The 16344-nt window shown below is 38.8% G+C and overlaps 1 protein-coding gene across 11 annotated transcripts in view; it reads right to left on the minus strand.

Moving 5' to 3' along the window:
- Nucleotides 1-12305, minus strand: part of p4ha2 (procollagen-proline, 2-oxoglutarate 4-dioxygenase (proline 4-hydroxylase), alpha polypeptide 2) — a 112334-nt gene extending 100029 nt beyond the window's left edge. For 3 of the 11 annotated variants that reach the window (XM_053688017.1, XM_053688011.1, XM_053688012.1), the window contains exon 1: nucleotides 12027-12302. The gene's annotated coding sequence lies outside the window, so the exon portion shown is untranslated. Of the gene's footprint in view, nucleotides 1-11048; nucleotides 11158-12026 lie in introns of all 11 variants that reach the window. The other 8 variants (XM_053688013.1, XM_053688014.1, XM_017492819.3 and 5 more) reach the window with 7 other exon arrangements.
- Nucleotides 12306-16344: the final 4039 nt, after the last annotated feature.

Here is a 16344-nt window from a genome sequence, read left to right on the forward strand (position 1 = left end):
TACAGAGCATTAATTGAGACTGAAAGATCATCTCATTTCTCTTAGGCTATTGTAAACAATCAAAGAAATCCCAGGCACTTGTTCCAACCCATAAACAGATTGCTTCAAGTTAATGTTGTTACCACCTTGCCCATTTCTCAGCAGCTATGTAATTCTTTTCTTCAGTTTTTTAATTCTAAGATTGATCATGTTCGTAAAGAAATTTCTGTTACACCTGACTTCACTTCACTCCTTCGTCCATCTGGGGTTGCTGGTGTTTCTTTCACTCATTTCTCACTGCTTGATTCGGAGGCTCACACAAGGGAGGTATCCAGCATGAAATCAACCACTTGCCTGCTTGATCCAATTTCCAGAAACCTATTTAAATCATGTTTCGATGTTTGGTGCCCTACTATCCTGATTATAAATGAATCATTGGAGACTGGGGTCATTCCAGCAGTACTAAAGACTGCTGCTGTTACAACTGTACCAAAAAAGGAAAATGCTGCCGTGGATGATTTTAACAATTTTTGTCCCATCTCAAATCTTCTGTTTTTGGCAAAAATACTTGAGCGTGTTGTTGCCTCTCAATTGTGTAATCATCTTACAATTAATAACCTCTTTGAACCCCTTCAGTCAGGTTTTTGTAAATTTCACAGTACTGAAACGGCGTTGGTCAAAGTTACCAATGACTTGTTGATGGCCTCTGATTCTGGAGCTACTTCCATTCTTATTCTTCTTGATCTTAGAGCTGCTTTCATTACTGTGGATCATGGTCTTTTACTTACCCACCTCAAAGGAACATATTACGGATAGGTGTTTCTTGCTTCCCAGGTGTGCCCTGTTAAACTGACTTTAAATTAATTAATAGCTCTGAATATGTGTTTTTGGTGTGTCGGGGACAGTTTTAAACTGGTTTAAATCCTATTTTACTGACCGTTTCCAGTTTATTTCTACGGGTGGTTACAGGTCTGGCACTCTCTCTGTGCTCACTGGTCAGCGATCAGTTTTAGGCCCTTTACTTTCCAATATTTATTTATCTCCACTTGGGAATCTGCTGCGATCGCTCGGCCTCCATTATCACTTTTATTCTGATGATACCCAAATCTACATTCACTCAAAATCTGGTGAAAACCTTGATGTCTGTTTTCTTTCTGACTGTATTTCTGAGATAAAAACGTGGATGAATAATAATTTTCTGTGCCTGAATAGCGGTAAAACCGAAGTTATGCTTATAGGTTCCCGTCAGCAAATTCTCAAAGCTGTGTTTATTTGTTGATGGCTCTGTTCTAGAGATTCAAAGTAAGATGAGGAACCTTGGAGTAATTTTTGATACCAGCCTTACATTTGATTCTACTGTTCAGAGTACTGTTAAAGCATTCTTTTTTCACCTCAGAAATATAGCAAGACTGCACCCTATGCTAAACTTCTCTGTAGCTGAAAAGCTGATTAGCTCATTTGTTGTCACTCGGGTAGATTACTGTAATGCCGTTTTAGCCGGAGTGTCTAAATCCACAATCAATAAAGTGCAATATGTACAAACCTCTGCCACCAGGATCCTGACTGGGACCAGGAAATACAATCATTTTTACTCCTGTTTTGGAGTTCTCGCACTGGCTCCCAGTCAGGTTCCGTGTTGATTTTAAAATTATGATGCTGACATACAAAGCATTACATGGCTTGACTCCTCATCACATATCTGCTTTATTAATTCCCTACATCCCAAATCACAGACTGCGCTCCTCACAGTGTAATCTGTTAACTGTTCCACAAACACGTTTAAAATCTATGGGTGACAGTGCTTTTTCTGTCTGTGCTCCTTCCCTTTGGAACTCTCTTCCTCTTGAACTTAGGGAAGCTCAGACCATTGGCATTTTTAAAGCTCAATTCAAGACATACTTTTTTAAACTTGCATTTGACTGTTGATGTCTACTTTTATTATTATTATTATTATTATTATTATTATTATTATTAACATTTATTTTATAAGCTTTATAAAATATAATTTATTATTATTATTAAACGTTCTGGACCCAAGATTAACCTCTACCAAAGTGGTGGAAAGGCCAAAGTATGGAGAAAGAATGGATCTGCTCATGATTAAAAACATAGAAGCTTATCAGTCAAGCATGTCAGAGGTAGTGTCATGGCTTTCACTTGCATGGCTGCTTCTGGAATGGGCTCAATAATCTTTACTGATTACCTCATAAAGGTTCAAGCAGAATAAATTCAGAAGTCTACAGAAACGATCTGTCTTCCAATTACAGACAAATGCATCCAATTTTATTGGGAGGAACTTCATCACGCAGCAAGGCAAGGACGCCAAAAGCACTGCCAACACAACAAAGGATTTAATCAGGGGGGGAAAACTGTAAGGTTTTAGACTGGCCAAGTTAATCAGCAGAACAAGTTTACCAACTTGAGCATGCGTTTCACCTCCTGAAGAGGACACTGAAAGGAAAAAAACCCCAAAACAAAACAACAACAGAAAGAAGCTGCAGTACATGCCAGGAAAAGCAACACAAAAGAAAAATGCAACAATTTGATGATGTCAGTGGGTCACCGGCTTGATGCAGTTATTGCAAGCAAGGGATATGAGCAATTCCATGCAAGTGTCAACCTTACCTTCAAAAATAAATTTCTTAACAAAAGAACAAAACCCTTTTAAGTTGACCATTTAGGTCTGGATTTTACTGCATTAATTTGCTGTAATAGAAGTTTTAAGGAAATTGCCATGTTTATCCACCACATGAGGTGTGCACCTAAAATTACATTTTCAACCAGCCATATTTCATATTTATTGGCAAGAGGTCAGTAACATGATTGGTTATAAAAAGAGTATCTTTCAGAAGAAAAGATGGGCAGAGGTTCACCAATCTGCAAAAAACTGAATCTACAATTTGTGGAAGAATTTCAGAATAATATTCCTCAACATTGTGAAGACTATGAATATCTCATCTACATTACATAACATCTATAGATTCCGAGAATCTGGATAAATCTCTGTGCACAAGGGACAAAGGTGAAAATCAGTATTGCATGCCCACGATCTTCAGGCCCTCGGGTGGCACTGCATTAAAAACAGGCATGATTCTGTAATGGAAATCACTGCATGGGCTCAGAACCGCCAGAACTAATTGTCAGTGAATACAGTCTCGCCTGTCCCATCCACAAATGCTGGTTAAAACTCTATCATGCAAAAAAAGAAGCTATATGTGAACATAATCCAGAAATGCCTGTCTTCTCTGGGCCAAAGCTCATTTAAAATGGACTGAGGCAAAGTGGAAAATTGTTCTGTGGCCAGACAAGTCACAATTTGACATTCTTTTTGGAAACCATGGACGCCCCGTCCTCTAGAGAGGACTAAAGAGGAGAGGAACCATCCGGCTTTTTATCAGCGCTCAGTTCAAAAGCCTGCATCTCTGATGGTATGGGGGTGCATTAGTGCCTATGGAATGGGCAGCTTTCATATCTGGAAAGGCACCATCAATGCTGAAAGGTATATATAGGTTTTAGAGCAACATGTGCTTCCATTCAGATTCCATTCCATCTAGGGATGCACCGAAATGAAAATTCTTGGCCGAAGCCAAAGATAATGAAAAACTTGGCCGAAGGCCGAATACCGAACATGTTTTTCCCGCGTTTTTTCCATTTATTTTGCCATTTTTTTCACCATTGCATAAATTAAATAGTTGGAATGTGCTTTTTACTATTTTGTCTTGCTTTTCAAAGAAAAAAATCAATTACAAAAACTACAATTTCAAAATATTTATTTAACACTGGACATTTTTTTTTCATTCCAGCAGGCATAGGCTGCTAACAAGGCACAATATAACTTTAAATAAATAAATTAGTAAAATAAAAATATTTTTATGTGGTCATTTTTGAGTCTCCCTTGAATAGCCTCTATTTATAGCCTCTTGAATAGCCTCTATCTAGTTCTATAACTGACTGCTGAAAGAATGTAACACTCTGTAGCCTACCACAAAAAAAGTGCATTAAAAAGTGCATTTACAAGAGTGCAAAAAATGTTTATGCCTGTTTGCCGATCGCCTGACCCTTTGCCTGTCTTGACTACGTTTTTTGGATTACCATTTGGATTTGTCTGCCTGCCCTTAAATAAATACATCTTTACCTGCTTCTGTACTCTACTCCCTTACGTCTCACGACATGACAGAATACTCCGAAACAGAAACAAAACAAATGCACGTGTCCACAGTAAACAATGTCAGGGTTGTCAACATGCGAAGAGCATGCTCTCACTGACCACTCATGCACGTAGCTCGTGCATGCGCGCACCCCCTCATCTCTCCGAGCGCGCTTTGGTCGCGTCATCAAACACGTCATTGTCCGGTCAAATTTATTCTGCCTTTTCACTCATTCGGCCGAACACCGAAAGTGATTTTTTTGCTATTTGCGGCCGAATAATTTTGGTTGGCGAACATTTCCTCAGTTTAAACATTTCATATGTTTTCTATGTTCTATTGTGAATAACATGTGTTTATGAGATTTGGAAATCATTGTATTCTGTTTTTATATTACATTACAGAATTTGGAAGATGCCCCTATCCAGAACGACTTACAATTATGTCATTTTTATACAACTGAGCAGTTGAAAGCTAAGGGCCTTGCTCAAGGGCCCAAAAGTGACAGCTTGGAAGTGCTGGGATTTGAGCTCACGACCTTAAAAATCAGAAGTCCAACATCTTAACCCCTGAGCTACCAATTCCCCACTTGTTTTTATTTACATTTTACACATTTTACATTTTCCCAACTTTTTTAGAATTGGGGTTGCAATTAATTTATTCTAGTAATATTTTAGAAATTAAACTCTAACAACAATGAGAACAACATGGGGATTTACAGATCAATACAATGTTATCGTTCTTACAGTATTTGAATAAGTGTGTGTGTGTGTGTGTGTGTGTGTGTGTGTGTGTGTGTGTGTGTGTGTGTGTGTGTGAGAGAGAGAGAGAGAGAGAGAGAGAGAGAGAGAGAGAAAACAGGCATGCACATATGTTCACTCAGCTGATGGCTTACATCCTACATTAAAGGACACATCTCTCGCAATTAAGTGTTTTTCCCATGCTATTTTTCACACACATGCCCTCACCTTTTTTCAGACACCTGTTTAACACAGATTGTGTCACTGCTTCTTTTTTCATCCTCTTAATAGGTAGAATCTAAATGACAGCCATAGACGTGGTTAAAACGTACTTTCCAGGGGCGTTAGCGGGACTGTTAATCATGCGGGGCTGAATCCAGATTCTTCTCCATCAAAAAACTTTTAAAAACCTCCTTCTAAATAGACTGTTTCCATGCATTTATTTTTCTTGCATGTAAGGGCTTACTGCTTAAAAATGTGAAAATTGGACCAAAAGTTGGCTTTATCATAAAACTTGCATCGGGTGTTATCACTGTTTGCAGGACTACCAGACCGATAAAATATAAAACTTTTTAGCTATCCAACAAGAGACTAGGCTTGTTTGGTGTCGCTAACGAAGGGGAGGCACCATATTCTGATTTTCCAAAAAGATGACACCATCAGCATCACATAAATATACATAAATAACATTGGTTTCACTCTTCCCACATTGGACATTATTTCCTACATTCTTTTGAATGTCCATGAAATAAAATAAAATATTACATGCCATGAGTGTACCTTCTACCCTCATTTACACATTTGAATGGCCATGGAATATGAAGGATTGCAATAACATGAAATTTAAAATATTACATTATATGGCCATGGGCATTGTTTCAACTCACAACAGCTGTCATTAGCTGCTATTGTCAAGCAACTGTTTGGTGCCGTACACAACAGCACTTCGCCTTCGCGCGTTCACCAAGCGTAGTGGCACATCATAATGAAACTAAAGCAGAACATTTTCACAAATTTCACAAAAATCCCGAACATTTTCACAAATTTTGAAATCCTGGCCGGTTGCTTTTTTTTTAAGGTCCAAAAAAGATGACATGTCCGAGAAAAAGAGGACGTATGGTCACCTATATCCATGTTCCTCCTTACACTAAGTGACTGTGTGAGTTAGTGTGTTTAGCAGAATTGAGACCTGTCAGCCAATAAGACACGAGTATTTCCACGAATTTTCCTGTAAACTGTCTGATTGGTCTCGCCTCCATTCACTGAAGATAAAATACAACACTCTGTTCACTGAAGATACAAAATTGCAACACTGCTGTCTTCTTTTACTGATGTTCAGTTATGTAGTGACAAACTACTCCAAGTGGATAATTATTCAGGGCTAAAGGAAAAAAAATCTTTGGGGTTACAGCTCTGAATGCCCAGGCCAGGTTATACCCCTGGTACTAGCGACCATTTTGAAACAAAGCATAATACTGTGATTATTTTGACTCTTGATTGCACATTGTACTGTGCAAACTGGTGAAAACAGTGCGACAATTTTGACACAAAACATAATATTGTGATCATTTTGACACATGATTGCGATTTGAAATTCATGCATCCATCCATCCTCCACACTGCTTGTCCTATGTAGGGTCGTGGTGATGCTGGAGCCTATCCCAGCGTCTCGGGTTATAGGCAGGGAAACACCCTGGACATATGGCCGGTCCGTCACAGGGACAACACAGACATATACTCATTCACACTCGCACACCTACGGGCAATTTAGTGTCTCAAATTCACCTGACAAGCATGTCTTTGGATTGTGGGGGGAAACGATTTGAACACTGATATGATAAATACTTAATAAAGAAACTACAGTATCTCCAAGTTCCATCACCACTAGTACTTTGGATTTATAATTTCCTTTCTAATAGACCACAAGTGGTAAAGGTGGACAATGCATTATCGCCTATTATTGTTCTCACTGGCAACACGCAGGGGTGTGTACTTAGTCCACTTCTTTATATTCTCTATACAAATGACTGTCAGAGTCCAGTCACCACCACTCATTACTTTAAATCTGCAGATTCTTACGTTGCTTAATAAGGACAATGATTCTTTTTTGGACTATCAATGCTCAATAGCACACTTTAGTGATGATGACTTTCTCCACCTTAATATCTCAAAGACTAAGGAACTGGATTTTAGCTCTTGCAAAACACTGATCCATCCTTCCAGTATTATCATTAATGGAGTGATGGTTGAAAGGGTGGAGAATTTCAGATATCTTGGCATTACATTGGATAATCATCTCAACTTCAGTCAGCACACTCTAGGTATTTACAAGTGCTGTCAACAGAGACATACAGTTATTCATAAACATAAACATCTGTCTGGTCAGCTTAGTCTTCTTCTTCTTCTTCTATATCAGTGTATCATTGAGCCAGTTCTTATGTATAGTGCCATTTGTTTCATAGGCTAACAGTTACCAGTAAGAACAAACTCGTAAAGATAATTAATTTAATGTGAAAAATTATTGATTTTCCTACCCCTACTTTATGGGACTGTCATTTCATATATGCTCCAGAAGGCACATAAAATTTTAAGTGATCCAGACCATCCACTTTATCAGTATTTCATCCCCCTTCCTTCTGGCCGCAGGTATAGACTACCCATGTGCAGAAAGGAGTTTTGTTCCTATGGCTATACGAGCATTAAATACATAGGTAATCAACCACTGTGATGCCATCTTATGCTCTGGAATTTGTTGTATGATTCTGATAGGGGTTTTTTCCCCCTTCTCCCCTCTATGTCTGTGATTTGATGGTTAATATCTATGTTGTTGTTGTGTTTGTTTTCTATGGACCCACAGTGGAAACAAATTTCCTCTTTGAGGACAAATAAATGATCTATCTAAAATCCTCTCCTGCTTCTCACATTAACTGCTCTCACGGTCAGCGACAGGCAGGCTGAGCTTCTTTTTGGTCAGAAACCACTACCGCTGGCAAACTCTATAGTTAAATCAAACATGCTCATTTTAAAAATGAGCTTCACTGATTAACATTAGCACTTTGCTGCGCTCAAATCAAGTCACAGCTCCATGTTGAAGTCTCTGTGCACTTTCCAGGACAAAGGGTCACACACTTTTTGTCCACTGTCACTTGACAATTACGTTGGTTTGAACTCACCGATACATGTTTTCAGAACAGAAGTAACGCAATGAGTAAATGTGCCTTGTGCCGCACACAGACCAACTAATCAATAGAGATTCGTTGACAAAGAATTTCATAATAGATTATTATCGATTTTATCAATTAGTTGTTGCAGCTCTACATAAAATCATGCAGATACAGATCAAGAGCTGCAGATACTTTTAACATAAAACATCAGAATGAAGAAAAAAAGTGTGATCTCTGTGACTTTGATTGTGGCATGGTTGTTGGTGCCAAATGGGCTGGTTTGAGTATTTCAGAAACTGCTGATCTGGGAATTTCGCACAGTCTATAGAGTTTGCATAGAATGGTGCGAAAAGCAAAAAACATCGAGTGAATGACTGTTCTGTGGGTGGAAATGCCTTGTTGATAAGAGAGGTCATAGGAAAATGGCCGGTTGAGCTGCCAGGAAGGATATAGCACAATAACTCCAATAATCACTCTTTACAGGTAGTGAGCAGAAAAGCATCTCAGCATGCACAAAACACAAAAAAAGTCTGCAAAGTTTCAAAAATGAAAGTGCACGACAAATCGAGTTATTTTCATAATCAATTAGTTGTACAATTATTTTTTCGATTATTCGGGGGGGGGGGGGGGGGGGGGCAAACTTTTAGTACAATTTTTTTTTGTTTAAAATAAAAGCCACAAACTGAGTGTTACAAATACAAACTTCAGTCTAAAACTTTATACAACTGTTTGTCCAATTATATAAGACTGAAAAGAACCCAATGCACACAGACACACACCAGAATGTATATTATTAATTTAGGACTGTAATTTAATTCAGTGCTTTTTGTGCATCCATAAAAAAAATTATGCATAAATACTTCATTGTAAATAAATAATATAATATTATTTTATATTATATAACAGTATTTATGCATTACATTTTATGGATTCACAAAAAGCACTGACCTAAACTATATTCCTAAATTAATAATAAAAACTCACTTTCACTGCACCTTGTGGTTTCTGTTACTCACTGCCTTTAGGCATATTGTTTTAGTTCTGATCATAGTGTTTTAATTAGTCATTGCAGATCTTTCTCACGCTCCCACTGTGCATCACTGCTTCTACAGCGCAAGTGAGGAGCAACGCAGCCTCGTTACTAATAGATTAGAACTTCCGTTATAATAAACGACAGAATTTATACTGCAAGCGTGCAAATACAACATATAATGACAACAAACTTAAATTAAACTAAACCTCTTAAGCAACTTGTACCAGTTTCCCCAAGCGCTTGCACACAGTGGAGCATTTTTGAGCATTTTTACACTGTCATGTTTCCGTTCTACACAAGAACCGCTTTATAAAGTTTGATCTTCTCCGCTGTGTTTAATCTAAAATTCTTCCCTGCCTTAGAAAACTTGGAGGTCGCACACTTTCTTCCTCTGTCACTTGATGATTATACCTCCTTCTTATGGTGACTGAGGTCATGTTGGGAATAAAAGGCAACATTTACATAAAGAGAAAACAGAAGAAAGTCAATGTCAGTGACTCTGAGTATCTGCTAAAGCTAGCGACATGACATTACGTGTGTATGACATCATGTGCCACTGACTGGGAAATGGCTTTTACTTCAGCTGGAATGCTCTGACGTAGATCAGAGATGATTGACAGGACAGGGGCACTTCAGGGGCCAATCAGATTTCAGATGGGGCCAGCCAGTGCCCCTCGGGCTTCACCCCTGGAAATACCAAGTCTCTAAATTGACCTAAAAATAACCATTAGAGAACAATCTGTATAGGTTCTCTTTAATTTGTTACCAATAAACCTCCCTGCAACATTCTGGGAAGGTTCATTTTTGTTTACAAAAATAAAATCTAAAAATAACCATAAGAGAACGTTCTGTATAGGTACTCTTTAGGTTGTTACAAAAAAAAAAAAAAAACCTCCCTGCAATGTTCTGGAAAGGTTAGTTTTTGGTTACAAAAAAAGAACCTACAGAAAACGTTCCTAGAAGGTTATTAATAGGTTCACTAAAAATAACCAAACGGGAACCACATGCTAACGTTAGGGGAACGTTCTGTATTTGGTGAGTAGATCGTTGTTCTTCTAATATATCTTGCGAACAGTTGGTATTTACAGTGGGGGAAATAAGTATTGATGATGTCAACATTTTTTTCAGTAAATATATTTCCAATGAGGCTATTTACATGACATTTTCACCAGACATCAGTATTTACTCAAGAAATCTGGAACTATAAAGAATTCACAACATTCAAGTCCATAAATAAAGTTATGTCTAATAAAATGGAATGACAGAGGAAAAAAGTATTGAACACACTACAAAAAAGCAGTTCTCCAAGGCAAGGTAAGGCAAGGAATCAGCTGAAATCCGTAAGTAATTATACCCCCTATATGTGCAAATTGGGTTAATAAATTTATGGTCCATTAAAAGGCTTTTCATTACTAAGGTGTCACACAAGAAACATCTCATGATGGGTAAAAGCAAAGAGCTCTCCCAAGACCTTTGCAACCTTACTGTTGCAAAACATATTGATGGAATCAGATACAGATGTCCTTCAAAACTTCAAAATCTTCCAGTAAGCACCACTGGAGCCATTATCCACAAGTGGAAGCAACATCACTCCACCATCAACCGGCCACAGACAGGAGCTCCTCGCAAGTTTTCTGACCAGAGAGTCAGAAGAATAGTCAGAAATGTATCCCAAGAGCCAAGGACCACTCACAAAGAGCTCACCCCGCAAGACTCCATTACTAAAGAAAAGGAATGTCGAAGCTCTATTAAAGTTTGTTACAACTCATTTGGACAAGCCTATGAAATACTGGGAGAGTGTAGTCTGGTCAGACGAGAGCAAAATTTAACTTTTTGGCTGTCATGAAAAGAAATGGCACCAGACATCACCCTAAAAACACTATATCAACAGTGAAATTTGGAGGTGGAAGCATCATGGTGTGCTGATGTTTTTCTTCACATGGCACTGGCAGACTTCATATAATTGTGAATGAATGGAGCCCTTTACCAGGAGATTCTTGAGAAGAATCTGCTACCATCCTCCACCAGGATGATGAAGATGAGATGTGGGTGGACATTCCAGCAGGACAATGATCCAAAGCATACAGCAAAGGAAACTCAATTGGTTTCAGAGAAAAAAGAAAAATCAAGGTGTTAGAATGGCTCAGTCAATCACCTGACTTGAATCCAATTGAACAATATTAAAGACAATATGTTTAGAAGAATGGGCCAAAATCACACCTGAATACTGCGGCCGATTAATTTCTTCATACAGTAAGCGTTTTGAAGCTGTCATTACAAACAAAGGCTTCTCCACAAAGTATTAAATACATTTCAGTTAGCGTGTTATACTTTTAATACTCTTTACCTGTGTCATTCCACTTTATAACACAGAACCATTTGGGGATTTTGATGTTTTGATTTCTTTATATATGTGGATTTCTTGAGTTAATTACCAAAGTCTGGTGAAAGGTTAATGTGAATAGCCTCATTGGAAAAATATTTACTGAAAAAAATACTGACGTGTTCAATACTTATTTCCCCCACTGTATTTATTTGTTCGTTTGCTTGTTGTTGCGTTTTAGTTTGTGCTACTGAAGCAATATAATGGAATTATTTAAAAGTCATCATTCGGGTAGGTCCGCCTTTAGCAAAAGCTGTGCAAACATCAGCTAGATGTTTCTAGAATCTCCCTATCACAGTAATGTGATATATAGGGTATGCAATTATCTTTAAAAATAAATAAATAAATACATAAATCATGTTAACGTTTAAAAAAGTAGTTATAATACGTAGTATGGTCTACAGCATGTACACCAAAAGCCTAAACCAAAGAAGCCTCATTTGTACACATTGATTATATTCAAGACCGCCTTAATGTTTTTGTGAAAGTAACTTTTGTCTAACACGCGTAATACAAATAACAAACAAAGCTTCTCATTCACCTTAAGAATTATTCAAAAATGTTACAAAACAGGAACCTTACTTTTAATAAAGATGCAGAAAACCTCTTGAAATCTTGTATTCAAAAATCCTTCATCTACGTTTCGGAACAGCAGTAAGTCAACTGCCACGTACTGGTCCCCCCACTTTTTTCCAAGACTTCCTCACTTGCAGCCTGTAGCGCGATGACGTATTGGATTAGATCCACTATGTACTGGATGTGGTAACACGTATGTCGCGACAGCGGACACAGTGTGTCGCTAAATAATTCAACTACGGTTAAGGTTACAATGTCCAGAACGTATAGCTGCAATCCAATACGTCATCGTGCTACAGGCTGCACTGAGGACACGCTCCTATTTAACACGTCGGAATGGAAATACGTAAATCCCCTATTCAACGCGCACAATTATTTCTCGAAAACGTCTAAGGACCTATCAAAAAGCGATTAACTTGATTTTTCTTAGCGTGTTAAGGTAAACGCAGTATTTGTACAGGTCAAAAGTACACAATGCCGAGTACAACAAAGCTAGCTGACACCAAACATCCAGGAATGTATGACTGCGCTATCTTATGCCATATATCAATTATACTTTCTAATACATATTGCAACCTCTTAGTTTATTTACATTTCCTTAAGATGAAACAAACCTATTAAAATATTTAATACCAAATCGCTGTAGATTGTCTGTACGGCGTTTATCGCGGGTTTACGGTAAATCACGCCTTGCAAAACTGCACGTTCGTAACGGACAGCGAAAAGCTTTCAAACGCACGCTATATATGGCACCAAGTGTTGTCCGGGTTCAGCAACTGGTGTGTTCCTAAAATCGGTTTCATTTAATCCCAGTCTGTTAAAAACAATATTGAGTTTTCTGTTCTAGTTATGGCAGCCTATGTAGTGAAGTTAACTTGCTCGGTGGCAGATTTTCTTAAACTAAACCAAGTTTTAAACCTCAGAAGTCAACATTCACTAGGCAGTTGTCAGAAAGGGCTTGCTCCTTAATAGAGTTGCATTAGTCACAGCTTTAGGTGGATTAGACCCAATTCGATAGAAAGCCATAGTTTATTAAAACAACATTTTAATTTAGTTTACTTTTTATTTTTAATATCAATATAATAATGTAATAAGAATTATTTGACAGATTAAACACGTTTTCTTCTTTAACTACTTATTTATAATGTGAAAAACTGTTTCCTCCCATGTACTATGCTTAATTAGTAAAACATGGGATAGGTGAGAGCAGGATGATGTGAGCCTTCTGGGGAAGTTGAATCACCCCTTGTTTCAGGGCGATCTTAGACGAAATTGTTCATCATTAGTCATCTATTTTACCCACCATGTGATGGAGAGAGGCCCATGGAATAAATGGTAAGCACATTTAAGTTCAAAAACTGTTTTTGCTGTTCAAAATGACTTTTTTTAATGTTCATGGAGTCATGATTATTGTGTCTGAACAATTATAGACAAGTTTGAAAAAATCTCACGTGTTAGTGCTTTAGGATGTTACAATATGAGACTATACTTTTAGCATGACATTAGCACTAAACTGTTGGATGATACAAATTCATACAAATGGCAGGAGTGGGGTAACTTGAGCCATCATGCCACAGTTTTTTAAACAGAAGACAGACAGAGCTTTCCCTGCTAACAATTTTATGTTACAAGAATGTTACCCTAATGTTCCCATAAATAAATGTTATTTCTGAATGTTCTAGGAACATTCAAAATGTTCACTTTTTTTCGATGATGTATTAAAGTTCTTGCTTGGATATAAGTGTCAAATCAAGGATGGGCTCGGAAGCAATTGCAGTATATAACATTTATTTAAACAATCAAAGAACAAAACTAAGACAACTAGGCAAAATACTGTGGCATGAAACAAAACACGGGAACACGAAAGTCTAAGACAACGAAAGACAGTGAATCAGTGCAGACAATGGCTATATATACACACAAGAGTGCTCATTAACAGAAACGTGAATCAGGTGCAGGTGGTCATGTGACATGTAGTGCAGTGGCTGATGGGAAGTGGAGTCCAGAGTTTCCTGATACGTGACAGAACCCTCCCCCAAGGGCGCTACTCCCGGAGCGCCCAAAATTATACGTCCTCCATCTGGTGGTCCTGGCCCCCTGGAGAAAATGTCCCCCGCAAAACCAGGAGGCCGGGCGGCTTCTACAATGGCACAGGGAGGCTGAGATATTTCCTCGGCAGAGCATGAAAGCGGCGCGACGTCCCCAGCTGAACTGGAAGGCCGAGAGAAGTCCCCCGTGCGGCCAGGGAGAGGAGCGTGGGTCTCCTCGAAGCAGAAGGGGGGAACACTAGTTGCCATGGAGCAGGCGGGCTGAGCGACGACCTCAGCTGAACGGGGAGGCTGAGCGACGACCTCAGCTGAACGGGGAGGCTGAGCGACGACCTCAGCTGAACGGGGAGGCTGAGCGACGACCTCAGCTGAACGGGGAGGCTGAGCGACGACCTCAGCTGAACGGGGAGGCTGAGCGACGACCTCAGCTGAACGGGGAGGCTGAGGCTCTGAGGTCACGATGTGAACCTTGGGCATGGGCAGAGCTTGGCTGGGCGTGAGCGGCATTTGGTCATTTGGGTCAGTAGGCCTGAACGTGAACTCAGGGACGCGAGGCTTGGCTGGGACCTTAGGGACTTGAGACTTGACTGGGACTCGGACATCAAAGCCTGGTGCTAGTGCCTCCCCGCTGACCCTTTGCTGGAGCTCGGCAGGTGAGCCCACCTCGTGGGGCTCATGTTCGAGCTCTGAAGTCACCCTGTCGGTCCCGGGCTGGGTCTCTATACTGAACACAAACTCCCCCTTGTACCTGGACTCCTCCTCCTGTTGGCGTGGCATGGCGTAGTCCTGCATGAACATAGGCGGTAAGTTGAAGCCCAGGTAATTCCTGGCGTCCTGCTGCTTTCGTAGCGCAGCTTGGTAATCGTCCGACTGTTGGCGCAACGTGGCAAAGTACTCCACTAACATTGGTGGCATCCTGACGCCCCAGTTATCCATCTTGGCGATCTGCTGCTTCTGATTGTTGGTCTTTCGTTCTGTCACAAATCAAGGATGGGCTCGGAAGCAATTGCAGTATATAACATTTATTTAAACAATCAAAGAACAAAACTAAGACAACTAGGCAAAATACTGTGGCATGAAACAAAACACAGGAACACGAAAGTCTAAGACAACGAAAGACAGTGAATCAGTGCAGACAATGGCTATATATACACAAGAGTGCTCATTAACAGAAACGTGAATCAGGTGCAGGTGGTCATGTGACATGTAGTGCAGTGCAGTGGCTGATGGGAAGTGGAGTCCAGAGTTTCCTGATACGTGACAATAAGAGTGATATATTCAAAACATTATTAAAGTGTTCCATTCCCTCATTACATAAACATTCTCTTAATGTTTATTAACATTAATAAATTCTTAATTATAATTTTCTCAATTATAAATCTTGCATGGTAGCACTACTTGTATTGTTGTCCATGTGATATATCGCTTTGCTTGTACTTCCTCATTTGTAAGTCACTTTGGATAAAAGCATCTGCTAAAAGAATAAATGTAAATGTCTAATGTTATAAAAACATTCATCAAAACATTATTACAACTTTCCATTCACTTGTTATATAAATGTTCTCTCAATGTTTTTCAATGGTTATAAATGCGAAACATTACTGGAAGTTCATCAAGGGGCCATTTACATGACAACGTTTTTAATTAAATACACAAATTTGTGAAAATGATGACGTCATGCGCATATATTAGGCTACGTGTTCAGTCTATAGGCATGTGTGTGCGAGTACTTCAAAATAACACGCAAGACATTCAAAACTACAATGGTGGACTACAGGACTGTGTTTGTGCTGCTCAAGATTTTGAGTTTATTGATGCTTCTCCAGCAAAGTGTAGATTTACTGTATCACTACTATGACCAGCGGCGACGTATCAGCATTTCTAGTCGTTTTCACAGATCCGTGTAAACGGGGATCATTTTGACAATGTTGTCATCTGTACATGAAACTTTTCAGAAATGCAAAGGAAAAACTTTTCCGTTTTTAGTTCATCGTTGTCATGTAAACGTACCCTAAGTGTTCAATAACAGTGTTGTTTTAAAACTTTATGTAATTTTAGAAATAATCAAATGGAAAATAACAATGAAATATGAGGTCAAAAAAATTAATGGAAGTAAAGAAATGATAGACTATTATTAAACTAAAGTTAGTTTTAAATGATAGTTTATCCAGTTCTCCTTTTAAAAGACATTTCTCAAGTTGAGTCAAGAATGAAACATTTAAATGATCAAAGCCATTCAAAATGTATAGTCACTTGATTGAATTTCAAATCAGTGT

The sequence above is a fragment of the Ictalurus punctatus genome, chromosome 18 (assembly GCF_001660625.3).
Source record: "Ictalurus punctatus breed USDA103 chromosome 18, Coco_2.0, whole genome shotgun sequence".
NCBI lineage: Eukaryota > Metazoa > Chordata > Actinopteri > Siluriformes > Ictaluridae > Ictalurus > Ictalurus punctatus.